General features: G+C 40.1%; 1 long non-coding RNA gene across 1 annotated transcript; it reads right to left on the reverse strand.

Moving 5' to 3' along the window:
• Window positions 1-607: 607 nt before the first annotated feature.
• LOC113946969 lies at window positions 608-18,638 on the reverse strand. Its single transcript, XR_003527604.1, has 3 exons — window positions 18,379-18,638; window positions 18,004-18,005; window positions 608-619 (listed from the first exon to the last, which is right to left on the reverse strand). It is a non-coding gene; the product is annotated as an uncharacterized LOC113946969 (long non-coding RNA).
• Window positions 18,639-26,820: the final 8,182 nt, after the last annotated feature.

Here is a 26,820-nt window from a genome sequence, read left to right on the forward strand (position 1 = left end):
TATTTGCACCTTAGACTGGTCTTTGGTAGGTGGACTTCTTCCATTTGAAGTCTTTCAAGAGAGCTATATGTCCTGAATTATATGTTAGAGCTAGAAGTCACCTGGAAGGTACAACCTTCGTGCTGTACCTTGACCTCATCAATATTGTAGTTGTCAACTAAACAAACAGGGAAATACCTTCTGGTCTTAAAATCTACGAATAGCTGAATCACTTAACTGGCTGAAAAAGTCTTGATGGCCAAAATAAATGTCAGTATGCAAGGTAAATTTGTAAGCATTCCACTGCTGAGCTGCATTGTAGCTTGGTGGGCTTTCTAGCTTTTGTTTCTATGTTCCCCTGACAAAACATAATCTGTAAAGCCCAAAGATCTTTGGTGCCTGGGACAGTTAGTGAATATTCAACTTGCTTTTGTAGGGATCCATATCCTTGTCTACTGGAAACAGGCATGTGAAGCCAGACTGGAGACTGAATCCAAGAACAAAGTGCGGGATACACTCTGCAAGCAGGATTCTTCCCACTGTGTTGACGTTCCTTTTGTGGTAGCTTAATTTCCTAGCTGATGTTCTGGTCTAATTAAGGCCCTTGTCATTAAATTAAAGGTCATGATGATGTGACTGCCTTTAGGAGGCATAAAAACTAAAATGTTTGACCTATCGGGATATCCATGCCATAGGAATATGGTGTTTTATGAAAAGTAGAAGTAACAGTCAGGCTTTTGTTATGGTTTGAGGAAAGGAGACATCAAAACCATCTCAGATTTACTCAGAGCTGTGACACAACCTTAACATCTTGTAACTTGTGCAATTATTTTGAGACAAAAAAGTGATGCAATATTTCCTTACTCAGCTCTCTGCTTTGAAGGTGAAGTTCATCCATACAAAGGATACTACAAAGCCATTGCTTTTTGTCAGTCATCAAACAGCAGGCTAGTGAGGTGAAGACCTCACACTGGCTTTTGCACACAAACAGTGGTCAAAAGAAGACTTCAAGTGTACAAGTATGGATATGTGTTACCTGCATGGAAAGAAAAAGTCCCAATATTCTGCTATCTGTCCTGTATCCTGCTGATGAATCCAGGGACATTTTGGTCACTGCAGCAAGATAAGTTTCGTTTGTTGCAGTTACCTGAGAAAATACATGTGGAGGACAAATATTATAAAATGATGACCTTCCAAGTTGTGAGTGGTATTTTTAAGGGTGGTTGTAATATTAATATCAGAGTGGTCTTTTTAAGGGTGGTTTCAATTTTAGGGACTCTGCTCTTCTTATTCAAAACACAGGGGTTGTTTCTCATCAAAAGTCCTCAAATCTCTCATACTTGCAGCTAACAGCTTCCAAGTAAGGTATCGACCAAAAGCTGCAGTATAAAATTATCCAATGAATGATTAAGAATGACATATATAGTACAAATTTTAAGATCTGCTTGCAGGGATTTCTCAGACTTTCTTCTTTCCTTTCCCTTCCCACGCTAATGATAAACAGCTTTGTGAAAACCTAGTTTTGTTTTATAGCTCACAGAGAGAAGTTACATATTCTCTCCTTTTGCTGTGTAGAGTTTCTAACCCTGCTTTAGCAAGAACGTAGCAATAGAGGACTCAAACCTCAGTGCTTTCTCCTGCTGGCTCATAAGACCATTTGATTTTCTTTAGTTACTCTTTTTTCATATTGCCTTCTGGGTGTCCCCACACTTTAATTGGTTCAGTATAAGATATCTGACGGACACCAAGAGCAAAGGTACAACTTCGGAAGAAAAAAGGTCAGTTCTAAAATACATATTGAAACAAGAAATACTCGTTTGTTCACACATTTGCTGTAAAGGAACTCTTTTTCTTCATACTTGCAGCAGCCGTTTGACATTGTTACTACCTTCTGCCTATTTTGTTATTAAATAATGGTTACAGCTGTCACAAGTGGTATTGCAGTAATCATGATTATTCAGAGGAGAGAAAAAATGTTTTGGTTTCACAAGATAAAAAACCACAAGCAAACAAAAGAAAATAATATGGAAAGCAGTCCTGATTCCCTTCCCAATGAAATCCTTATTTGCATTGCATAAGTGCTCAGGTAGGTTACTGTGTGCTCTTGATAGTTTTGCTCAGAAATTATCTTCTGCCCAAATGCATTTTATGTCATTTGATAAACAGAGTGACAAAAAGTGGTCTTTACTTTGCAACGGGTTATTTCTTCAAGGGCTATAGAGACTGGTGTAGACTGGCTTAAGTTTCAAAAAGTGTGGGTTTTATGTCGAACCATGAAAGCCCAGAACACAGCATTGAAAGGATGAGGATGAGGGCCAGGGCCAGGATATGGCAACGTGCCATGTCACATTAGGGACTTCAGCCTACATCCATTTCTAGCCAGTGCAGACACATTTATTCTGGTGTCAACATTGTTACTTTAACTAGCTTTTCTCTTTCAGCCATACTGGCCCATCTCCCAAGATATATTTATTAAACGTGGTGTTATTGAATTTCATTTCAGACTCTCTTTTGCCAAGGTAAAACGAACCAAAATTCCATTTCTCTTCGTGTATGGTTTATCTCAACTCCCTGTCCTACAGCACTCTAGATGGTTCCACCTGCAGTCAATCTGATAGTGCTGCACCTGCAGTGCTAAACGCTTGTGTAAACTCTCCCAGTAACTTTGAACCCTTGGGTGAATCTGAGGACACCTGACTGAGAGACAGAAAACTCAGAGGGATGTGAAAAACAGAAGTTTTGAGTTTATAGTTCAGGCAATAGGGTGTGTGATTTTTCTTTTTCAAATCATGAAAGTCAGTGTTTCATAAAAATTGGATTTGATTAATAAATGTAGCCAATAAACAGAAATATAAGAGCCTTATAGAGATACATGTATAAAAAATAAGAGAAAATTTCAAAGTTCTCCAAATGAGCTGGCTAGAAATGTATCACAGAAACCCTGGCAAAAGACAGATGGCTGGAAGAATGGTAAATTTATGTTAATACAAAAAAAAAAAAGGAGAGGGATAGCATAGAGTACATAGATAATGGCTAACCTGCTCTCAGAACAAGGTGGAAAGGCAGAAAATCTGATGAAAGATTAAATCTGAAAAGAAATAAAAGATAAAATATGTGAATATGAAAAAATATGATTTTATGGCAAAGAGGTCTTATGAAAAAATTCCTCTTTTTTTTTAATTTTTAATTTAAACTTGGTTTATCAAGATGGATGGATAGACTTTGCCTTAGCACTGCATTTGACAATTATTAAAAAATTGCTTCTTTTAATATCAGTATTGAATACGTGACATGGAATTAAACATTAGCTAAATGATAGATCTCAAGGAATTAATGCACAGAGGGAAATGTCACTAAGTGGGATTCTTCAGTTGATCTAAGGGTTATAAAATCCTGATTCCAAAACTGCTTTCAAAATATGCCAAGAATTGCCACCGTGGGATGTATAGAGTGGGGATCACTGATGAAAAATGGGGAAATTATTTTAATGTCCATGTGATAGAATAAGATTAATGCTAAATAGAACCTTTTGTTCTGGCACCTTCATTTTAAAAAACGTTGTTGAGAAATTGGAGACAATGATAGACATTATAAAAGAAGCAGAGGAAATGCTTCACAAAAGAGAAGCAGAGGAAATTCTTCACAAAGAACCCCCCCCCCCCAAACTCAGTCAGTTTATCAGCCACAAGACTTGGTGACAGTGTATAAGTATCTTAATGAAGGAAAAAAAAAGTCTTAAAAAGCTCCTCTGGAATCAATGTCTGGGAGCCCGAAGCAGGCAAATTAGTCTGAAAAACAGTGCAGTTTTTTAGTAGTGATTTCCATTACAGCCGATTATTCTCAGGAGACGTGGATTTTTTTACATTGCTTAGTATGTTCATCAAGATTTGATACCTTTGTAGAAGCTACGTTTTTGTCAGAAACAAGTCTTTAGGCTCTGTATAAAAGTGATATATGACTGGCCTGTGATATCAAGACTACACAATCTACAAACTCCTTTCTGAGTTTAAATTTAATTTAATGAATCTCTGGATGATTTTTAGAGAATTCTTGCACATGTAATACTGAGATAGGTATAAGTTAGTCTGCTGCAAAAAAAGTATAAAAGGGCTGTACACAATTCAACCAAGAAATGAAGTGCCCTGAACTCTCAAGAGGACCCTTTTGTAGAAACAGCAAGAAACATCATCCTCTCTTTCAGCAGTTGAATAAAGGCCAGCTATTCAAAAAGATGAAAAACTAGCACCTTCTGTTGCTGTCAGTAGGTCAGTATAACACTTGTAGCCCAGTGAGTGCTTACCTGTGAGTCACTTTAAAAGACTTCAGGGCAAACAAAGGCTGCATCTCAGAAAACCGTGAAACGTTACTGAGATGGCCAATCCCAAATGTACATAGAGATTTGGTAGGAAAAAAGTGGGGAAAAGAATAATCAGATGAAAAGGGAAATGTCTCTGGAACCATGAAATGACTGACTAATACAAAACCTTGTGTTCATCTTGCAAGGATATTGAATTTAGCGGGTGAATTAGTGAGAGTTAAACAAACTTGTATTTATACAAAGACATACATCTCAGTGAGTGAAAGAACATTTCTTTAAAATAATTTATTGATTTATTTTCCATCTTTCACCAGGAAACTCATCCCTATTAAAAAAGAAAAATGTGAGTGTTTTGTAAAATCTGAGATCCATTCAATATCCACTCCCTCCAAGAAAGTCTTGTCACACTTTTTTCCTATTAATCAATGATCTTCGGATGGCCAAGCTTTAATCAAAGGAAATGTTATTATTCTGCAGGTAAAAGTGCTTGCAATATGCCAGGGGGTGTTTGTTTAAACTTTAATGGATAAAGTGTACAGTGCAAGTTTCATTAGTCTACAGAAAAAATACATTTATTTATCATTTAGTGTGAAGTCAAGAGTTCTGTAAGTTTGCTCACAATTCTGATGACTTTCAGATAAAATTATAGAAATTATCATAAATACCCTGAAGCTTTAGCATATTGCCTGTAAGGAAGGGAGACACTCTTTCTGTCTGTAAAAAAAAAACCCAAACATGAACAAAAAAAGCCCAAAGTCTAGCATTCAGATTCAAGTTAAATAAAGGTCTTAAGCAATATAGACTCTTCTGTGGGCAGAAGAAATTCACTGTGAGATTTCACCCTTTGTGATCAAGGCCTAGGGGTCAGGAGGAACAGAACAGTTATGCCCCCAGCCTGCTGTTTTCTGCAATAGTAACTGGATTATCTGAAGGTCCCAGTTCCAGCAAGACAGGTTGGAAATTCTGGATGAAAGGTTTTTCTCCTGAGATTTCAGAAACTTTCACTGTGGATTGCAGCTTTATCACTGACAATTCTATTTTCACAAATATTTTGGTGGTCCCAGATGGTAAGTGCAAAGAAGTCAAAATCCTTTACCCCTCAGTTTATGAATTTTATAAAAAGTTATATTACACCAGCAGGTAAGGTACAGAGGTTGAGAGGAATGAGAGATGAGAAGAAAGAAGCATATATCATACTAGAATGTTAGTATGTGATATGATGAATCATGGTTTCAGGGACCAGCTTTATGATTTGAAAGTTCACAAGTCTATGGGGCCTGATGGAATTCATCCCAGAGTACTGAAGGAGTAAGTGTATGTTATGACAGGACCCCTCTGAATCATCTATCAAAGATCTTGGGTGTCTGGGGATGTCGCCACTGACTGGAAGCTAGCCATTGTGTTCCAATTTACAGGGAGGGCATGAGGGAAGATCCTGGAAACTACAGACCTGTTAGTTTATCCTCAGTTCCTGGAAAAATTATGGAGGAGATTATACAGGGAATTATTGAAAGGCATTTAAAGAACAATAAAGTCGTCAGCCACTGTCAGCATGGGCTCACAAAAGGGAAGTCCTGTTTAAGTGATTTGATAACTCTGGGATGAGCAGCTTCATGTTGTTCCCGGTGAAGAACTGGTTGAAGATCTCAAAGGATTTTAGTGAATGGAGTTACATCTGGCTGGTGACTGGTCTATAGTGAGGTTGACTCAGACTTCAATTCTAGGACCAGTTCTGTTCAATATCAATGATCTGGATGCAGGAGTTGAATGTGCCATTAGTAAGCTTCCTAATAAGGCCAAACTGGGAGGTGCTGATGATTCTCTTGATGGACAAGATGCCTTGCCGAGGGATCTAGATAAATTGGAGCATTGGGTTGTGATTAATGGCATGAAATTTAGGGGTTATTTAGTCTAATTTGGAGAAAAAGAGGATGAAAGGCAACCTCATTTCTCTCTGCAGCTTTCTGAAGGGAAATGGAAAGGCAAGTGTTAATCTCTTCTTCCTGGGTTCCAAAAACAGGACATGTGGGAATTGTTCAAAGCTGCACTAGAGAAGGTTCAGACTGGCCATTAGAAAGCATTTCTTTACTGAGAAGGTGGTCTCAGACTTCCCTGAGAGGTGATAAATGCCCCAAGCCTGTCAGTGTTTAAGAGGCCCTTCCCTTCCCTTCATTATTCAAAGCAGTATATTACTCTCATTTTGCAAATGGAGACCTTAAGTATGTAGAGAGCTGAAGGGCTTGTTTTTAATACCACTGTTAATGCTTTTCATTCCTGTGGGTTCATGTGGGGCCAAGCCTGGTTTTGCATATACTGAATAACTATTCCAGCATCTCATTAACACACAATCAGTCTTGCTTATACTGAATTGCTATTCAGTACCTCTTTATTTCCTGTTTCTTTCAGAAAAATCACCCGCCCTATTACCTGAGCCAGGATATTGTCATCTAATCCTGTCACACACAGCTCCTACAGCAGAACAGGGAACTGAACCCAGACTCAATCCCTGAGTAGTTCCTCACTCACAAGGTCATTTTTCCATATGGCTGGTAATGGAGACAAAATGGTCATGGTAATGGTGACTAAAGATAATAACATTGGCTGCCTTTGACCAGCTTTGCTTTTAACTAAAACATAATTGAATTCATCTCCCATGCTCAGTTCACCTGCAATTAGTCAGCTTCACACAAGTATTTACATGACACATTTCCTGACATGTTTTTTATTCCCCTGCCATAGCAAAGGCCAAAATGACAAACTTTCATTTGCTTTAACCTGAATCCAATCAGACACTTCCTGGCTGATCGAGCTCCTTGTGCATTTCTGCTGAAATCCCACATGTACATGTGCTCTATTGCAAATGCTGAGTAAGCAACCATGATTTAGATGAAATACTGGGCCTGGGGCTACAGAAAACTGCTTGGATTATCTAGTCCAACTGCAAATTCGCTTTCAAAGGTATATCTATAGCTGCCAGCCATACAGCAGCTTCTATTCTCTTGACTACATTTTCTCTAGTTCATGTATTAACAGTTGGTTGCTTACCAAACTATACTCTTCAAGGAAAATATGTCTGTTAATGTCTCAGTGGAGTCGTGGCCAGGGTAATGAAAATCGTTATTCAGGAATACATTATACAATGACTGAAAAAAAAATCTATCAAATTAATACAATTGTCAAAGAACATTTGTTCCTTAATAAAAACAGCAATAAGCAAAAGTACTGCACTTCAACCTAGAAAGGTGGGTGAAACTTTACCAAATTGAAGGTTTTGCTTCAATATTATTAATTATATTAATTGAAATTTGCTCAGTTTTGAGTTCTGAAGGTGAACAAAGGTTGCTCCCAAGTTAAGATGGTGTCAAAGGGTTTTTAAGAGGCTGGCAACAAGGAGCTGAATAATCATCACAGTCAGCTTCTAATGGTGAAAACACTGAAACTGTATTCATTTCAGGATCATACTCACCACTGAGCAGAAACAGTGTGGCCAGCAGGACTACGGAAGGGATTGTCCCTCTGTATTCAGTACTGGTGAGGTCACACCTCGAGTCCTGTGTTCAGTTTTGGGCCCCTCACTGCAAGAGAGACACAGAGGTGCTGGAGAGTGGCCAGAGAAGGACAATGAAGCTGGTGAAGGGTCTAGAGCACAAGTCTTATGAGGAGCAGCTGAGTGAGCTGGGATTATTTAACCTACAGGAAAGGAGGCTCAGTAGGGACCTTATTGCTCTACAACTCCCTGAAAGGAGGCTGTACCCAGGTGGGAGTCGGTATCTTCTCCCAGGTGATGAGTTACAGGATGAAAGGAAATATCCTCAAATTGTGCCACAGCAGGTTTAGATTAGATAGATTTATATTAGAAAGAATTTTTTCACAGGGAGGGTTGTCAAGCATTGCAAGAGGCTGCCTGGGGAAGTGGTGGAGTCACCATCCCTGGAAGTATTTAAAAGACATGTAGAAGTGGTGTTTAGGGACATGGTTTAGTGGCAGACTTGGCAGTGCTGAGTTAACAATTGGAGTCAGTGATCTTAAAGTCCTTTCCAGCCTAAATGATTCAATGATTCTATGAATCTGTGATTTAAATTACAAGGCATACTGACTAGGTCAATATCCTAATGTGTTGGGTGCTCTATAGGGTAAACATAACAATTGAATCCAAAGGCATAAATATAGAAAATAAAAGATAAAAATAAATAAATGAGGAGAAAATCTGAGTAGATTAGTTGGAAAAGGAATAAGAAATGGCATAACCAAACAAAAGTAACTGTGAAATTCACTGTTCCTTTCTTTGGACTTATTAAATTTTACAAAAATAATCTCACAAATAAGCTATCTGAGAGGGAAAGCTGTTAAATAAAATCAAACCTATTCCTCATATGAAAAACTTAACATATTTTTGATAGTTCCTTTCTTTTAGTTTTTCAGTCCATTAGATTTATCAGCCCTGCTGGTAAAGAAAGATCTTTAATGAAAGAGCAAGGAATCAAGTAAGTTTTACATAAATTAGAAAAAACCAAAACTGTGGTAAATTTTCGTCAACCGTGTGTTGCCTGCCATCAACTTTATTGCCCTGACAACATTAACAACGGGAGCCAGCAGTCTATATCCTGACATGTAATTAAAATATACACAAAGCTCTGGGCCTATATACAAAATACACAGAGAAATTCATGAAAATCAGGAAAAATTTTATACTTCATTCTGAAAAAGCTTATTCATACCTCTAGTCCTCCTACAGAGGAGCTTTATTCTTAATTTTCTCTCACAAAATTACTGGAGAATGGGCTTTTGTGAAAAAATCTGAAGGTCATGCTACCAAGGCAATATTAAACTAGGGGGAAAATGTGTTGCAGAAAAGAAGGCATTAGCATTTAAAGCAACCTGATTTAGATGATACAGATGTAAAACTTGATCTTTTCATACAGTAAAGCCTCTTTTATTGTTACCAGCTGTAGCACTGCATCTTTCTGTTATAAATGCTGTGTTTACTCCATTTGTCTGTGAGTTAAGTTCCTGCTTGGCTTAGAGCTGGAATTACTGTCCTTATTGTCCCTTTTTCCAACAATCACCTATGTTCATGCTGGGACAGGAAAATGAAGTGTCCAAGCTGGGGTGGATTCTGGCTTGTTCTGGGTAGAGGATGACTCCTTTACTGATGTAACCTAAGCTAGATCTAGGGTAAAGAAGAGTCAGTTATCTGTGCTCAGAGCTGGGACAGCTTCTGTTCCACCAATCCAAAGTACAGGGTGCAGGACAAAAATGCTTTAGAGAATAGGGGTAAAAACAGCTCCTCGTGCACATTTTCCTATTCATTGCCAGGAAAGAGAGAACTGTGTGGCAGGAGAAAGAAAGGGTGATGTTTTGCCTGCTGGCACTGGTGATCCCTTCAGGTTGCCCAGATACTCATAAAACCCCAGTCTGATGCGCTGAGGCTGCCAGCACTCAGCTTCCTCCTCACTAATATTTCAGTGTTATCCCATGGCATTACCTCACTGCATTTTTGTCTCTGGTCTGATACATTAAAGCCTTGTGCTAAACTTTGTCCAAAAGAATCTGCTTCACAGTGTGAAAACAGTCTGTCAAGGCAAAAGTAGTCATGCCAGCTCAGTACAAAATACCTCTTTTAACACAGATGTGTCTTCTGATGATTTAAGCTCCAGAATTCAAAGTCATTCTTTATTTCTCTAAAACAAACAAAAAAATCTCAGTTGTGGCTTAAATGACCCTTAATTTAATAGCTGGTAAACTGGGAAAATGCCAGATTTTATTACAGATCCTAAATGACTGTTGTTAATTTGTGCCAAGATATTCTTTCCATCATCTCCCTTGAGCATTATCAGAGTTATCTGAGTTCACTGCCTTATTTGGTTGTAGTTTATAAGCTATAATGTTATTTTAGCTTGAAAATAGGGAGAAGAAAAATGACCATAACAATCTGGATATGAGTATAATTTACCAGCTGCTCTGCAGATAAGATAGGTAATACTGGCAACCTTTGGCTTCCTGTGACCACATTTTAAAGTGAAAGATATCTACTGTAAAATGCACATATCTCTGACATAGTTTTGAGGGAACAAAGATGGTCAGATGTAATTTGATGTCATATTATGCCATGTGTTGACTTAAGAAATCAGAAGTGCAAATCACTTAATAAGACTCCTGTGAGATGTCCAAGAGCAGGATATTTCACCACGAAAAGAGTGCAGGAAGCTTCAAGATACATTACCAGAGTAAATACTGATGCACATTTAAAATGCTTTTTAAAGAAGTTTGCTCTAAGTGTTAGCTAAAGAAACAACCGTTTGCACAGGAAAGCACCATGAAAAGTTGCTTGAGGTAACAAAAAGATCTAGTTAGGAGAAAATTTCCCTTTCTTTTTTTTTCTCTTTTTTTTCCAGTTAAATTGAAAGAACTAAACCCTAAGACTCCAAAAGCAAGTACCTACAAGACATGAAAATCACAGTAGGTCAGGTAGATAGCTGGAATGGTAATGGCTTATTCAGTATCATCAAAAGAATACCGTGAACCTGTTGCCTATGGAACTTTACTGCTGTGACAGTTGGCCTTTAAAACACATTTATTGAAAGTATTTTTGGAAGGGTTGGTGATGTATGAGGCATGTTTTACTCTCTACCCCTGTGGTGACATTCAAGAAGACGTGAGCAGTGGTGGTGGTGGAGAAGCTGGGAGTAGCACAGTCCAAGGTCTCTTGTGGAAATAGTTCTGACGCATGCTGAAGGCCCAAGTCTCTGTGAGCACCTGGTTTTATCAATTCATGCTCTATACATGCATATATATATTTTTATTCTGGATCAGACAGAATCACCCTTTTCTGGACAGGAAGAATCATTTCATTGCAGTTCCTTTAAGATATGCATCACAAAGTAATATTCAGTTACCCATTCCCTGAGACCAGTAACTTGTTTTTTGATAGTAGATATGTTACATGAAAGTATCAAGCTTGAATTTCAAGACACATGTAGAGCAATAATACATGAATTTCCTTAATAGTTTGCTATATTTTTGCTTCAAAAAAAATTAAAAAATAAAAAAAAATTATCACTTTAGTTTTTCACCACAGGCCTAGATTTTATTTTTTATGCATTGAAGAACACTTCAGCACCAGGTATTTCCTGCACCTCTGCAGAAATACACTCATACATTCATATGACAAACATCAAAGGTGAGTATTTGGTTGTCTGTCTTCCCTGGGGGAGTAAGGCTGGGTTTGAGGTCTGAAATATTCTTAGGTGACACCTAAGTTAAGAGGTCCTATAGCTAGATGTATATGCAAATAGCCTATATTTATTATGTACTCTCCAAATTCTGAAAATGACCTGACTGAAGGACGAGACTGCAGTCATGATCAGTGCTGCAGTCTTTGCAAGAAGCAGAGCTGCTGACGGAAGTGAGAGGAGATTAGTAAAAAGACACATTTCATAACCATAGTGTGAACCTAATTTGGTATGAGTTTTCCATCCCTCAGCCTACCTTCAGTGTCTCCTTTAGAAAAAAACCCAGCACTTACTGACTGACACACCAGATTGACATCCCTTAAAGCTGTCTGTAAGCACTGAGCTGTTTCTCTTCTAACAGTAAGAGTCAGGCAGGTTTTTTGAGGTCTTGCTTATTGCTTGGCTCATGAGAATGAAACAAGTCCAGATGCTGCTGACCATGAAGGGCTTTGTGTCACAGTCTGAAGTGTAAGTACAATTAAAAAAAAAAAAAGATTGTATAATTTGGATAGGGTTTAAAATATACTTTTTAATGCAGCACTTGATTTGTCTTTTGCCTTATTTTTTTGGCCAGTCATAATATGCGAAGAGCATCAGCAGTGAAACTGCACTCTGTGTACACATAGAGGGGTGGGCAACTTACCAAATGAAGCAAGTCTGCCAAAACAGATTTGCTTGGCTGAGTGTTAATCTTTAACACGTGAAAGAGGTTTCCTGATATTTAAAATATCCTTTAGAGATATACAACAGTGTTGGGCTGTGAGTGGGTGCCACCTGAGCAATTTCCACTCAGGATCCCTGATCCATTGCAGATGAGCAAAGGTGTCCCCAGCCCAACTTTCCTGGGCCAGTGAGTGAAGGCTACACTAGCAGATGGAACTCTGCAGTAGTGCCTGGTAGTCCTAGAACTCACCTTCTGGTCACAGAAATCTTACTTCATAGGCACACATTTAAAAAAATAGATATTTCAATGAGACTCTCCAGTCACCCAGTGCTTAGTTTCTAGTCCTTTACTTTGCCTGTATATAATACCTTTCTCTTAAGCTCACGTACAGCAGTCACAAAGCTAGTTAGGGTGAAGGTTTGCAGGTGGCCTAAAGTTCCTCCAATCTGTGCAGCACACACACATTTTAACATATAGTAACATAAATTGTATATAAATTTTATGTATGCTTACATATATATACATGTGTTAATTTGAAGTTTCATCCTTAAATTCTTAGACGACTTTGAAGTGTATTTGTTACAGAGATGGAAGAAATTGGGAAAATTATTTTTCACACTTTCTGTTGCTGTCTGGTTGCAGTGTTTAGTATTCAATCCTCAGAGAGGAGATCCTGTCTGACACAGGGCCAGCTGCCCTGTGTGCACTCAGGTCGCTTGTTACAGGACCCACATTTTCATAAGCCAGTCTGATTCCAGAGCTGATTGCTAAGTTGAAGGGTAAAATTTCAGCCTGTAGAGTTTGATCTATAACTATGCAGAGCTATATTAATTAATATTGTAAAAAAATTCCTATCCTTAATGTAAAGGTCCTGCATTTTCCCCCATGCTTTTCCTGAAAGATTCGCTGAGGAACTGGGAAATTATTGGACCTGTGATATGTTTGCCGTGAAAGTGACTTGCACCTGAAACATCTGTCTGAGACATCCTAGACACTGATTATTCTCCTATAAAGCATGTTCATATGCAGGTTTTTTAGATACAGAGAACTAGCTCTGACATGTCTGCTAGACATCTGTAAATCCTGGACACCTGACTAGACTTCAAATTCAACCTGGCTAAAATAGCCAGTGAAAAATGAAGGTTTGTCTGAGAAACATGGATGTACAACATCTGCCTTGATATAGCTTTACCATAAGAAATCAAAGAGTAAAACAGAAATATGTAAACAGGAATACAGAAACCCACATTTTTTTGACATGTGAAAATTATTCCTCCTGCAAGAAGGCTTATCTTCCTCAAGAAACTCATATAAACTGTACTGTGATTCCCCAAGGGATCTACTGATATCAGCAAATCCACACAAAAGCAGTCACTTAAGAAGTTCTGAGACATTTTCCAGAGTCATTTGAGCTTCTGGGATTTTCAGTTTGAAATCCTGTTTCCAGACATCTGACCCCTGGATACTGTACAGCCCTCGAAAATGTTTATTTTGAACTCTGAGACCCTCTTTACTAAGGCTACTAGAGGACTCCTGTACAACAACAGTAATCACCATTTCTCTCAGAGTGGAATCAAAGACTGCCCAATTAGTCTGGGGCAAGGCAGTGTTTGTGTATGAATTATAACTAATGCAGAATTGAAAGGGAATTGTTCCATTCCCAGGTTAAGCACTGCTGGTGAAATTAGCAAATGAGATTCCTTTTTTCCCTCAAGGCATGAAGCTGGAGAAAAAAGCAAGACGAGAAGGAAGCAGCTTCTGCATTTTTCTTCTAATCAGCCATGCGTATTAGCGTATAAGGCAAGACAGGAAGGTAATATGAGAATCAGGCAAGCAGCCAGATGACATTGTGTAAAGCATCTTTGTATAACTGCCAGCTAGTGTCTTATAATATTGAACACTGAAGTTTCTATTTAGCAGTGTTGATTGAATGGTGGGAAAAAAAAAGTCCAGGCAAGGATAATGTCTGTAATCAGCACTGCACAATTGCTATTGTCTATGCTTGGTATACTTAATGGAGAAGCTAATTACCATGTGTTCATTTTTTATTACGTTTACTATATTGCGTAGAGAAGTAATATGATTTTTTTTACCCCTCCATGGGTTTACAGAAAACAAACAACATAAACAAAACCACGATGGATCCCCCCTCCCCACCTCAACCCTAATTAATTCTCATTAGGGCCACCGTTTTTATTTCTAAGAGGAAGTCAGAAGGCGAGGATAGCATGCCTGATGAGCTTGCTAACCTAGCCCAGTGTGTGCTTGGATTGGGCTGCTGATGGGTTTGAATGTGACAGGAAGGAAACTGCACAAGCCCAATGCACAGTCGTTTCATTTAACTTCTCTGAGAAACATTCATTTACCTACCACTTCCCATGCAGCTTTACAAAAATAAAAGGGCAAAGTACTCCTGAAAAGTCATGGACTGACAATTTCTTTCTGCATGGTTGGAGAAGAGCAATGCCATGGAAGCACACCCCAAGAATGACATGACAGTGCCCTAAAAATGTTTTAACACAGTCCTACAGTAGTTAGGTGTGAGAATGCTAATCCCTCTCTGATCCTCAGACCATCCTCTGTGCCTGTCTAGTTCAAGCCATGTGGCTGAGTTCACACTGGTTCTGATTGCTGTTGTGGGGCATCTGCCACTGCCAGCACAGGTAAAGGTCCCCACAGGACACTGCCTGCAGCAATGCACCCTTTTAACCCATGACCTCTTAGGTTGAGCCCACCCTTGGGTCAAAGCTTTCTGCTCCTGGAGGGGAGTGGGTGCCCACATCCTCAGTGGGCACCCCAGCCTCCAGGTTTGGACACAAATCAAAGGCTCCCAGTCTTCCTTGGTAGGGCTTTTCTTTGTGTAAAATGCTCGAACAGCTACTGTGAGAGGGACTGGAACTTCTCCCTGAAGGTGAGTCTACTGGGAGCATGTCTACTGACTTCTTCTCCCCCTCTTGTCTTACCAATGAATAATTATTCCACGAAAAGTGAGTGTGTAGGGCCTTCTTTGAATCAGGTCCCTGTGAATTTATATCTCAGCTAAAGGCAGTGTATGACTTTCAGTGAGAACTCTGCCCCTAGGGGCCCTATTTTTAAGCGTGTTTGGGAACCATAAGATGCTGATGGTGATATCAAGTAGGATCTTTCTGAAGTGCCTTTGTGTCCCTAACTTGCATTGGAAAACAGTTCTGTATAACTATGGGAAATATCTGATTTGCATTGACTGTGCTTAGAGAGTTAATGCAGGCATTAGCACAACCACTGCCAAACTAGAGTCCCACGAATTGCTGTGTAGCCCCTGGGAGAGGTTGGGATCCTGCTCAGGTCCTGTTACTTTTCCTGGAAGGATCGAGTTCCACATTCATGCTGTGTTTAGAGAATGCACAATGTACAGTGTCCCCAGGGACCTGAGCAGCAATTGTCAGATGCTGATTAAACCAGTATTAACACCGAGGCATAGCTAAAAAAATGTCAATCAAACTGAAATGAGTGCTGATTTTAACAAGCAGGTTCACAAAGTCTGGGCCTCCCACACTGAAGTAAATAGGAAGATGTTACAGTATTTATAGACTGGATTTCAGAAAGCAGAAGCAGCTAATGCACTCTCTTTATTAGGCATGCTCCCTAGTGCCTGCAAATTGCTGTATATTTCAAGTCTTATTTAATTTTTAATAGAGCAACCTGTTACGTAATCAGATATATTTTCAGGGAAACTTATTATTGCATCTTGTAGTCTGACTGGTTTCCCTGTAAGAGTTCAGCAAGCTGTTGCATGTGGTTTCTATGGGCAGGAACTCCTCTATTTTTCTCCTGTCGAAACTGAAATTAGAATGTCCTACTCAATATATGTGGTATATTAAGAACAAAGAGGTAGTGTCTGACAGAGTGGTGGGTAAGGAGACAGACTACTTCTATACTACATGGAGAGGGAGTGAAGACTTCCTCATCTAATAATGAAGATTTTGCTGTAAAAAATTGGCTGTTCCCCCATATGGTCCTCTATTGCTTCCACAGAGTTAGGCAAAGTAAGAAGGAAAGACCAGATGAAGATAAAGCATTTCAGTGCCTGTGAGACATTACAAGAAGGTCTCTAAGGAGTTTAGTTACTCCTAGGTTCATAAATCTTAAAAACATGAAACTGAGATCACAGAATCACAGAATAACAGAACATGCTCAGCTGGAAAGAACTCACAGGGATCATCAAGTCCAGCTCTTAGCCCTACACAGGACCATCCATCCCCAAGAGTCACATCATTGTCCAAATGCTTCTTGAATTCTGGCAGGCTTGGTGCTGTGATCACTCCCCTGGGGAGACTGTTCCAGTGCCCAGCACCCTCCAGGGGAAGAACATTTCTCTAATATCACATGTAAACCTCCCCCGACAAAACTTCAGGCCGTTCCCTCGGGTCCTGTCACTGGTCACCACAGAGAGGAGATTAGTGTCTGCCCCTCCTCTTTCTCTCATGATGAAGTTGTAACTGCAATGAGGTCTCCCCTCAGTCTCCTCTTCTCCAGGCTAAACAGACCAAGTGCTCTCAGCCACTCCTCATATGGATTCCCCTCAAGGCCCTTTACCATCTTCATTGCCCTCCTTTGGACATTCTCAAATGGCTTAAAATCTTTCTTATATTGTGGTGCCCAAAACTGCACACAATATTCAAGGAGAGGCCACATCAGTGCTGAGCAGAGCGGGACAATCCCCTCCCTCGACCGGCTGGTGATGCTTTGCCTGATACTCCCAGGACACGGTTGGCCCTCCTGGCTGCCAGGGCACTGCTGACTCATATTCAACTTGCCTCGACCAGGGCCCCCAGGTCCCTTTTCATGGCTCTACTTTCCAGCATCCCATTCCCCAGTCTGTACGTACATCTAGGATTGCCCCATCCCAATTGTAGAATCTGGTACTTCCCCTTGTTGAACTTCATATGGTTGGTGATGTGTAAGACAGACCTGGCTCAGGATCCTATGTTTCTGGTCTACCCTCTTCTGTTATGGGAGACAGGATGTTGGAGCAACGGATTTGAAAGTAATCTATGTTAGAGGTGCAGTTCCATTTACATTCATTATAAGTAAATTTCCTCAGAAAATTGGGAATTAAATATTTGAGAGAAACTTTCGGTAGGCTTCTGTCTCTGAATCAGCACGTGGTGCTGAACAGAATGTAAACCTTACCAGAGCTCAACCTTATCCATCCAGAGGGGATGAGCAGGGATCACAAGCTTCCAAAGAGGGAGGTAAATCTTTATGATTGCAAGGCAACTTCTCTGGGATGGTGGGACCTGTAAGGGAACAAACTCTCCTGCTTTTTCCTATACTTCCATTGGACTTTTGTACCTCTCTTACGGAAGAATGAAGGTTTTCTCTGAGCTCTCTTAGATGTATGATTTACAGACTACTTACAGATCTTCTTGCTTAAACCCTCTGCCTGTGTAACCTAGTGTGGTAGTTTGAGCCACATTAGAAATCTAAAATCCATTTTTTAGACTTCCCCCACCCCTTCCCACAATTTATCCTAACACTGGAGGGAAACTTTCCGGCCAGAGGCTTCCATAGCAGAAGGGGGAAGTATGTACATTTATTTACACAAATAAATACTATACAAACTAAAGGCAACTATATATATATATTACATTTCTATCAGTCAGTCCTTTCAAGCCCCTCCTTTAACTTTAGTCCAGGAGCAGCCTTCAAGGCTGACACGTAACACAGTCTTTTGCTGTGGGAGTGTTCTGGGCTCCTGAACACTCCCCCTCTCACCAAGTTCCAGCAGTTGTTTTGTTGCAGTCTCTCCTCATGAAGTCTGAGAAGACAGCTTTGAGTCCTTGCTCCTTTGCTGCTGATTTCTCCCTCTCGGTGTCTCACCTCGGTTTGCAGGCTGCTGCAGTGCAACTTATCAAGCATCCACATCCTGGAATCTTCATTCCTCCACATCAGTTCTCAGCTGGCTCTAGTCAGCTTCAGCAGGCACCTCCCGAGCTCTTGGCTCGTCTCCAATTTTGCCTGGGACTCTTCTCTTCTCCCGAGCACCGGGCCTACCTCCTCCGGCCCGTCCACTTGGCTCAGCTTCAGTGCTGAGCCTCTCCTCCACTTACAGTGGAGGGAAAGAAAAGCCCCCCTCTATAGCTTCACTGCAGAAAAGGAGGGGGAAGAGGTCCTGGCTGCAAAGCCTGCCTCTCTTCTCTTACCTCAGATGCTGTGAATCTCTTCCTTCACAGCACACACTCCAAACGCTGACTCTAACTCTAGCCAAAGGCTGAGTTGGGGGGTCGCAGGGCTCTCCTCTCCCCTCCGGAGGGGAAGAGAGGGAGCCCAGCCACCCCCTGACCTTGTCCACCTATACGCAGCAGACACCAACAGCAAAACCACCAAGACTGCACTGCCAACCATTTCTGGTGCTGTGATATATGATTTTGAGCAGGAGCGAACAACATGAGTGGTGACTGGCTCTCCAGGGAACACTGTCCTGGCACCCAATCACCTCTGAGCCCCCCCAGCTTCTCAGGGGGGGCCAATCTCAATCTATGACACCTAGTCAGTATCTACAGATAAGATTCAGTCTCAGCCTGAGGTCTGGCCCCATTTTATAATCTGAATGTAATCTTCTGCTTCCTAAATACTTTAATGATAAAAAGAATCAATTGAAATGTCCTTTCTGCAGATGGAATTTTGAGTTCTTGAAATAATAGACATTTTTCCATACAAAAGATCTGCTTTTACTGAAAAAGGTTTATTCAAAGAAAAAAAAAAATTAAAACAACAGGGGAAACAATCTCATCATTCTGTAGATCTCTGTCACAGAACATCAGCAACTTAATTGTGTGTTTGGACTGCAGTGATAACAAAGGACATATTGAAGAAAACAGTGACTAAAATTATAGAAGCAGATGTGTTTGGGCCTCTTTGGCAGGAATAAGCTTTCTGATTGCCTCTGTAGTCACCTTTCCATGTCTGTTGTCAGAAACATGCTCTTAGCCTATCTTCTGAGCTCTTCTGCAAGGTGTAGGAGGGAAAGAAATGAAGAAAATGCTTAAGGAAATATCCCACATGGCCTATTTAGGCATGGTGTTAGGGAACTTAAGGGAACTCAGCCTGAACTACATTGACAGAACTTGCCATATTCAAAACAATTTTACAGTTGGTTCTCTTTAACTATATCACAGCATGCAATGCATGAGCACCAATTCAGCATAGGCTCCTTACTGAATTCGTATCTGTGTCTTTTCTCATCCTCACCAATTTTAGACAGTGTTTTCATCAAGATATTCAGCTCGATGTAGCCAAACATTTTAGTACCACCTATAGATACTGATAAATGTTTTGCATTCAAAAGCAAATATAAGTGGTTTGCATCACTTTCCCTACCCTCTTTCCCTTTATGAGGTAGTTCTATAATGTCGTATGATATGCAGGAAAATACCGAAATAGCAAGAGGACATTTAGTGATTTATTGTGACATATCTAGCAGGGAATCTGGAGACCACAGACCTCTGAGTCTCCATTCAGTCCATCAGATTGCCAATAGACTGGACCATTGTAGCTAGACTAAGGACTTGAATGAAGAATGAGTTTACCTTGGTTTTTTGTCATCACCTTTACCCATCATTAGCTCTGGTAACTCTTCACAGGTAGGTTCTTAGCTCATGGCACATGTTTCTTAAATCCCCTTTCACTAAGGGTTAAGCTTGATATGCTTGATAAGCTTGATATGGCACTTGGCATGGGCTAAGAGCACACAAGCAAGCTGTGCTGACACAATCATTTATTAAGATGTGGTGACATTTTGGACTAAAGATCACTCATCATCATCTCTGATATGTAAAGCCCAACACAGACACACTCAGGAGGATGGCTTCTTCTTTATTACCACAGACAGGAAGGCTTGTCTCGTACAAGGTATTAAAGGGATAACAGGCTCTGTTAGAAAAAGAAAAAAAAGCAAACAACAAAACAGCAAGAACCCCTTCCTCAATAAGAAAAAAACCCTCAGCATTCCAGTTACAGGTGATCTGGCGATTTGATCTCTTATGGCCCACACTACATTTGATTTCCTCCTTTCTAAGGTCTTGCTAATGCTGCAAGACATGTTTTTAATCAGATTCCAAAACAAATACAGTTTATGATAGAGCTGGTACCTTGGAAAGGATTAGTTCTGCTCTGTCACTTCTGTATCTATTAAATTTTATTCAGTCATCATACATCCAAGAACACTGTATCTTATGGATATATTTTAAGGCAGTAAAGTGGTACACACTAGTGGTCCCATTAGTGGAAAGTGTCGAATCTAGTGCATTTCTAAGCACTCCACTCTAATCTTTCTACCTCTATATTGTATAGAAGACATTAATGTGTTGTTTTAATTTCAGACTCAGACACTCAAAAAGCTCTCATCAAGAACAATTTCCAGGCCTTGCAAGATAGAGGAGATAAAATAAAGTACTAAAAATAAATAATTCAAGACAAATTTTATTCATTATGCTGTGTTTTCTGTGGGCAATGGTTTGTGTAATTTCTCCTACAGTGCCAAACTGAGCAGCATCTCCTTATGAAGGAGAAGCTTAGCTTTTTGTTTCACATAAAATATTTGATTTATGTACTTGGATCCTTTTATCAAGTTAAGTAAAAATCTGTCTGTCTCTCCTTGTTTTTAACACCTTAAAAAATGTGGAAAAAAACAACCCCTGCCAGGTAGACTCAAATTCTGAAGCCTCTCTTAGGAAAGCAATGCTCCATTTCTTTGCTGTTTAATCAAACATATTTGGTCAACTCTGTCTGCATTGCTTATAAGGAATTTGGGAAAACAGCTTTGTTTCCAGTGTGAAATACTGAGTTTCTTTGAAATTGTAAACTTCTGGCCTAGTCTGACCTTCTTTTCACGTGACATTTACCTTGCAGGGATCTTACATACCCTCCTTTGGGCAGGGAAATTTCATGTGTTTTAAAACCTGCTGGTTTTAAATTATGTTTTAAAACCTGCTGGTATTAGTATTATGAATACTAATAATATTAAATCATAAATTATTAACCCACAGAGTATAAAGTAAGCCTGTCTTTTCCAATCAGGGTTCTGAGTATCCCAAATAAAAAATATTCAGAGATGCCAAATTTCTTCCACCTACTTGTGGCTTCCTTTTTTCTTTCCTCAAATATTGCTGCCAGGTAGGCAAGTCTCTGGCATCAAAGGCCATCTGAAGCTTGCTCAGATATGGGAAAGTTTGACAGGGTAAGTCTTTAGCCTACAATATATTTCTTACTAGCTAGGTAGAAAAAAGTGACCCTCTACAGAGATAGAGCTGGAAATATTTAGGGTCAATAGCAAGTTCAAGGCATATGAGTTAGGGCTTGTCAGAGCCAGAGCAATACACGATCCAGGGGGCTGAGCACTGTTTGAGAAAGAAAGTCAGAGAAACCAGTCAAGTGACTGAACAGCAGAAAGCATGATGAACTCAGGTTCATCATTATAGTCAGGTGAGGCTAGCAAACAAAGTTTCTTTTGGTCCTGGTGGTGGATGATGGGACCTGGATTTCTGCCCAAGACTGTGGCTCTGGCTGTTGATTTCCAATATGTTCTGAGAAACAGACCTCAATATTAGTTACATACACCAAAAAGAAGAAATAATGGCAAAGAGATGGGGCTTTGTCTTAATGAGACAAAGAATAGGATGAAAGAGATGACTCTTTGCTTGGTGGCCAATGCCACAATAATGAGTTTGCTGCAAAGTAAAAGGAAAGTGGGAATCTATAACTTCTACTCAAAAAAACCTTCTCAAAGACAATTCCATCCTCATTACAGTTTCAATAAAACTGTAACTTTCACTATCTGTCCAGATAGAGAAAAACAAGCACTTCAAAAGGCTTGTCTGTAGCAGGCAAAATGGCATCTAACCAAATCCTGAGGTCACACTTAGGAAACAATTAAAGTGCTTTAGCTGTAAGCCCATGGCCTTGCATCAGACTGGATGAATATGGTGAAAACGTGTCTCTTCACTGATACTCACTCTCTGCGGAACTGATCCAGGGAAGAATTCTGACATCTGGGTCAGGATAGAAACAGATAACAGTTTGTGCTGTTACATCCAACTTCTCAAGAGTATTTTTGCTGTATTCAGTCACTCTTCATCTTTGAGGAAATGTTAGGTTGTTGGAGTTTTTTTATAAAGGCTATAACACAAGAACAGCCTCAGGATAGTTTTTTCTTTGCCTTAGTCTTTAACTCAGCCTCTTTAACACAAGCCAATACCTTGAGCATGACTGCTCCCTTGATACTCTGACTGAACCTGCATGTGTGCTGTCTTACAGTCTCTCTTGGTGAGCTAGTGTTTAGAGTGTAAATAAACTCAGTAGAGAACTATGTAGCCCTTCAGAAGGACCTAAATAAGTTGGAGAGATGGGCAGAGAAGAAATGTCTGAAGTTCAGCAAAGGGAAATGCAGTGTTCTTCACCTGGGGAAGAATAATCCCATACCCTGGTACAGGTTAGGGGCTGACCTGTGGGAAAGCAACTCTGTGGAGAAGGATCTGGGGGTCCTAGTGGATGACAAGCTGTCCATGAGCCAGCAGTGTGCTCTTGCGGCCAAGAGAGCCAATGGTATCCTGGGGTGCATTAGGAAGAGCATTGCCAGCAGATTGAGAGTGGTGATCCTGCTCCTTTACTCAGCCCTGGTGAGGTCACATCTGGAGTGCTGTGTCTAGTTCTGGGCTCCTCAGTAAAAGAGAGACATGGAGCTCCTGGAGTGAGTCCAACAGAGGACAACAAAGATGGTTGAGGAATGGGAGCATCTCTCATATGAGGAAAGGCTGAAGGAGCTGGGCCTGTTCAGCCTTGAGAAGAGACGACTGAGAGGGAACCTCATCAATGTCTATCATTATCTGAAGGGAGAATGGCAAGAGGATGGAACTGGGCTTTTCTCAGTGATGCCAAGCAATAGAACAAGAGGTAATTGGCAGAAACTGATGCACAGGAAATTTACCTGAATATGACAAAGAACTTCTTTACTGTGAAGATGACTGCACACTGGAACAGATTGCCCAGAGAGGTTGTAGAGTCTCCCTCACTGGAGATATTCAAGAACTCTATGGACAAAATCCTGTGCAATGTGCTCTAGGATGACCCTGCCTGAGCAGGGAGGTTGGGCCAAATGATCCATTGTGGTCCTTTCCATCCCCATCCATTATGTGATTTTGTGAGAGAAATTCTGCATTAGTTTCCTCTCTCAGTGTAGAAAAGGGATGAATATGCAACACTTTGCTCATGAAACTTTCTCTCCTGGAGGACTAGAAGAGGACTGGCAACTTTTGGATGTCATGTCTATTACTGACCATCTTTGCTGACTCATTGCTTTCTGTCATATCTAGTCCTTAAAGGCATGGATGTTCACCTTCTCAATGACATTGTGTTCTGAGAGCTACCAATACTGACTTTAGGAGACACGTGTTCACCATGGGATGAGATCTGCTGCTGTTGATGGCAAAGAGTTCAGCACCCTTGTCTTTTGTTAAACAAGTCAAACAATAGTAATAGAAAGAGCTTTTCCTAAAATCCTAAACCACAGGATTTCTCCCATGGCATTTTGAGAATTACTGTAATTTTCACGGAGGCTGTAAGGATAACAATGGCGTAGTTGGGATTTCCCAACACTCTTGAAAATAGGCCTACAGGGTACAAGTTCAGATTTTGGTTTATTCTAGGATTAAACTGAAAGAAATGTCTTAAGACAGAGGCTGGAAACACAGTGTGGAAGAGCAGCATTTACACTGGACATCGTAATCATAGGACTGTTATGTTAAGTTTGTCATACAGAAGACAGGAGACATCTATTCTCTTCCATTTGTCTTGGGAAATTGTTGACTGGAATAATGTGACGATTAAAAAAACCCAGTTGCTAGAAAGTCAAAAAAAAAAGGACAGTAAAATTATAAGATAATCAATTAATATGTCCTGTGAATGCATTAAAAGAATTTGGTTTATATAGGTTGGAAAAGTGGGATAGATGTGTGACAAGGTAGCAGTCTTTGACTAAATAAAAACATTATTACGAAAAGAGGACAACTGCCTGCTAAGCCTGTTGAGTAATTTGGCAGCAAAGAAGATTTAAATTGAATGAAGAAATAAAACTGAAGAGGCTTCTGAGAGAATCCTGTTCAGTGGGGGAATGTAAAAGGAGGCCATCCACACTTAGTCTTGTCAAAGTGTAAACTTAAGCCTGTTTCTGAGCAGGGAGTAGGTGGCCACTTGAGGTCCCTTCTTCTTGGCAGGTTTATGAGTCATAGTGGCAGCTGGAGAACTGAATTAACAGGCACCTGCCAAAATTACCTCCAGGAAGTGCTTCTCTTATCAGTCATCTAGAAATATTGTTGCAGTTGTATCACGCTGGTGTGGCATTTTCTTTCTGTACTGACTCAAACTTCATGATCACTCCTAGAAAAGTGGGTTCTTAGAGGACAATTATGTTATTATTTCAGAAATCCAAAGGAAGGTCTTGTTTTAAATTCCATAAATGTTTGTAGCTTGTTTTAACCCAGCTTTTGAACCAGCTGAGAAATGCCTCTTGCAGGAGTTATTCCTGATAATTGTCAGCAAAGGATGAACAAGACTGATGGGCATTCAGCGGAAAAACAAAGCAACTGGTATTGATTGCCATCACTTAGCAAGAGGAAACGTCCCAGGCTCAGATATGGTGGGCTAATATCTTGCAGTCACAAGTAGGTGCTTCTGATGAGAAATCTGTAGTGTAATGAGAAATATGGAGTCTCTTCGTTTTCATCCAGACTCAACATTGGGTAACACTGACAACAACGATATTGCCATAGCTGATTACAATGATGCATTTACACCAACAGGTTTTTTCTTACCAGTGTTTCCCACTGCAAATCTCTGCAGAACTTTATAAAGAAAATAGCATTTTGCAGGCTTTTGAAGCTGGTAAGCCTTTTGCACACACCTCTGTATAATCATATACCTCCTGTAACCATTGCTACATTTATATGGAGTCTTAGGCAAGGTATATAAGAGATAAGGTTTTATTAGGCCAACCATTACAATTTGTAGAAATTGTTCTCATAGGCAGAAAATTCTTTCAGGCTGACAAGCCCTCAGCTGGTTCTGAGGAATTAGGACCATTTCCTTCAGATACAACACAGAAATTCAGAAGTATCTTTAGGCTTATTAGTCACCATTTTGAAAGTGATGTCAAGGCATTATTTTGAAGGCATTACTTTTTGCTTTACCAGCTAGCGGTTTTCTTTATCTGAAGGTTATTCAGACTGATAACATATGCTTGACCTGTGATTTGGGAAGAGAGAAAATAGGCCCAATACCATCAGTATTTGCTTTCCCATTAGCATTTCCTTTCTTTATAAATCACTCACAGGTCTAATGTTGCCCTAGCTGTTGAGAAAAGACAGGCTGGAGAAATCAGCAGATGATCAAGGAAGCACTTAAAGGTGATGGGCTGCTGCTTCAAAAAGCACTTGCATAAATAAATCTGCATCGGAGGGCAGAAGGGAAACTAAGTTCAAAATCTGGCTGGCTGCCTGCACTCCCTGTTACTCCTTGTGTTACTGCTAAGTGAGAACAGGCGGAAGTGATTGCACATGTTTGCTTTCCTCTCTTCTCTTTGAACATGCAAAGGGAAACCAATGAGTCCATTCAATAGAAAAACTGGTGAACGCTGGCAGCAAGAGGCGTTCCTTTCTCCCAGGAGATCCCAAATACTGCAAGCACAGACAAACTTAACTACCCCTCAAGCCCTGCTGATGTCAGACGAGCTCTGACCTCCCTGGTTTTCCTTCATCAAAGTCACTGCTCAGCCTCTGGCACGTAAAGCACTTTGCAGGAAGGCTGTTTCAACATACCTTTTCATATTCTTTACAAAGCTGGCTCGTTCAGACAGAAGAACAATGCCTTGAGGTCTCTGGCTGCATGAAGGCATCACCCCTTCTCTGAGGCTAAAGCTACAGATAGAGGCAGGGGCACTTGGGAGTCGCTATATACAGAGCAAAAAACTCTACAGAAGATGCAAATGATGTGAGAAATATAATATGGCCAGGCACAGTTCAAATATACATGACAACGACATTATTATTAGAGCAAAAGCCAAGTGAAGGAAGCTGATTAATAATAAGTGTGGTGTGCAAAGGGAAGAGCAGTAGGAAGCAGAAGGTGCAAAGGAATAAGGGAAAAATATTAGGATGGCTATAAAAGCTGGCACCATGATGGAAGAAAAGGAGTACACTATAGACAGCAGAATGATAAAAGTAAAAAAAAAGTAAGGGAAAGATTTAAAGAAGATCTGGACTGGAAAAAGCAAGTCTGATTTGGAGAGCACCAGGAAATTAATTAAACAGGTAACAGTGCTGCTGCAAGCATGCCATTGACTAGATGTGGCATTGATATCATACCGAACACCATCTAAGAGTGGATTTCAGTTCTCTGACTTCCGAAAATATTTCCTTCAGGCTGTACATGATGTTGCATTTAAAGAAGAAAAAGAGCAGGTTTTTTTTTTTTTTTTCCCCCTTTCCTGAGCTTTGAAGTAAGGTAAAATCGCTTCATTTAGTTCCTCTCCCATAGCTCCCTTCTGGACAGCTTTTAAAAGATACTTTCAAAAGTACTGAGGTTTAATGATCTGA

This window comes from Corapipo altera, unplaced genomic scaffold, assembly GCF_003945725.1.
Source record: "Corapipo altera isolate COAL_440 unplaced genomic scaffold, ASM394572v1 22, whole genome shotgun sequence".
Classification (NCBI taxonomy): domain Eukaryota; kingdom Metazoa; phylum Chordata; class Aves; order Passeriformes; family Pipridae; genus Corapipo; species Corapipo altera.